Here is a 2,402-nt window from a genome sequence, read left to right as displayed (position 1 = left end):
AGACTGTGGGTTGGGCTTTATAAGACTCCAGCCTCTGCAAGCCCCGCCTCCACTTAGCGAGGCCTCTGCCTGCCTCAGAAAAACTGGGCCAAAGGTCTCAGAACAAGTCAAAGGAAAACATCATGTCTAACATGTACATAGCTGCTCTGTTCCTGGCTGGTATCTAGCTGGCTGGCTCTGAGACTTCCTTGTTAGCCTTATTTTTGGCTAGCCATGCAAGCTTGCATGCTCCTTCTGACACACCCAACAATCAACAATCCCCCAACTGGTCTTCCCAGGCCCCGACTCCCCTGCCCAGTGGCTGTTCCTAACTTCTAAGCACTTGTACTGCCTGGTGGTGTTCTTACCATTTTTATAACAAGCAGCTTTCAAAACCAAAAAGTGACCACCCTCTCCCCCTGCCCTCCCACCTCACCTGCAATCCCCGTTCTTCCTATGTAGCCCAGGTTGGCCAGTGTCCCTTCCTCGGCCTTCGTGAGCACTGCGATTACTGGTATAATCTTTTAATGCCAGCATTTCAAGCAGTTGAGAGTAGGTGTTGACGCACATCTGAGGGGCTGGCTGGCTTTGGTCTGTAGAGCTGGCTGCTTTCTTCTTATCTTTATTGTCGGTCATTAGGCTTACACACAACTTCCAAGGGGGACACAGCTGACACTGTATACGCAGGAGCTTAGAGAAGACAGGGAGGACAGAGTAACTTGTCCATGTCTGCAAAGAGCTGTGTCTACAAAGAAAGCTGCAGAGTGGGGATCCTTCTGGGTCTTTTGACTCCTGACTCCGGACTGCACATGCAAGTGTGAGCCTATGTGTATGCATCTGTGGCTGCCAGGGGCTGGTGTCAATGCCATCCTCTATCACTCTCAACCTTAGTTTTCGAGTTGGTGTGGATCTCTCCCTCTGAACCCGGAGCTTGACTATTGGGCTGGCCAAAGGGCTCCTAAGGTCTGTCTGTCTCTGCGGCTCCAGAGCTGGGGTACAGGTTGTGCTTTCACACGGGTGTGGGGTTCCAAACTCAGGTGCCGTGATTTCACTGTATCCACTGAGTGACCCGTCCAGCTCCTCTGCTGCTTCCTAAGACAAAAGTTCCCACCATCCGACATTCCAGGCGAGGAGGGCCTCGCACTCCTCACGTGGCAAGCTTCTATGTCTCACGACGATCGATGGGGCATTCACTCAGCAGTTGAAGCATTAACCCTGCTATCTAATGCAACTCCATGAAAGAATCGCAAGAACCAGGGTAGATCTTGGTTTATTCATTTCCCAGAAGCCAGAAGCTCCAGATATCTCCCCAAATCTGAGGCTCCCTGGTCTTCCATCATCTTTATGTCTTTGTCGCCATACTGTTGAATCCAGCTAGACTGCAGCTAAGGCCATGCCTACCTGAAGCAGCCTCTTTGTGGCAAGGCCCCTACTGAAAGCCTGTCTGTGGCTCTCCAAACCCTTAACAGACTCCCCCTGGGATCTAGATTCCAGGAGAACAACAAGGTCTGTTTTCAGTTCCACAAAGAAGTTTACAGAGCTCAGCTTGCCAGACTCATGGACATGAGAGGCAACCCCCCCTTGCAGCCTATAATCGCTGCACCTCAGCTAGATGAGCTCCTCCTCCTTACTTCCTCCATATCGGCAGGCTCAAACATTCATCTTGGTATACGTCTCTTCTAACTCACTCTCCACCTACTGCTCCTGCCCGTCCACTGAGCCTTCTGCAGAGTTCTGTCATCAAGAAGATTCTTTATTGCCGTCTTTCCTCTGAGTGTCCTTTGTTAATTGTCTGGGAGCTGGGGAGTGCCATGGATGAATCAGGCGGCATTCTTATGGCTCTTTCAAAGTGTGGTTTTGATCTTTTCCTTCCCCAGGATCCCCTCCTCAGGTCACCCATACCCACGGCTCTTTAGTGCTTCTTGGTTCTTCGCTGATACCTTGAATATTGAGGTACCATTTCATCCTCCGCTCTCCACCCTTTCAGAGCCTCCTATTGTCAAATGTGGGGCTGCATTTCTGCCACCGAGCACTCAGGGGTGAAGGCGGGAGGAGCAGGGTTCCAAGATTCTCCTGGAGTAAGTTTGAGGCTATGTGAGACCCTGACTCAAAAGAAATAATAACCTATTGTCTCAAAGTCAAGGCCATCAGTCCAGACCACTCAATGTCCCCTCATTTCTTTTCATCGCTGTGAAAGTCTCGTTGCACTTCCCCTTAAATGTATCTAAACACATGGACCAAAGTTTCCTCTCCATCTGCTCTCTCAACATTCTTGGAGACATGAACCTTCAGCCTGGCTTCCTAGAGGTTATCATGTTCCAATTCTTGCCTTTCTCACATGACCTCTCAGCTCAGTCTTAATCTTGACTCTGCTCAGACACAACAGTAGTAACCTCAGATACTTATTAATACTGACCGAGATA

The sequence above is a fragment of the Rattus norvegicus genome, chromosome 2 (genome assembly GCF_036323735.1).
Source record: "Rattus norvegicus strain BN/NHsdMcwi chromosome 2, GRCr8, whole genome shotgun sequence".
Classification (NCBI taxonomy): Eukaryota; Metazoa; Chordata; class Mammalia; order Rodentia; family Muridae; genus Rattus; species Rattus norvegicus.
Note: the sequence above shows the minus strand (reverse complement) of the source record.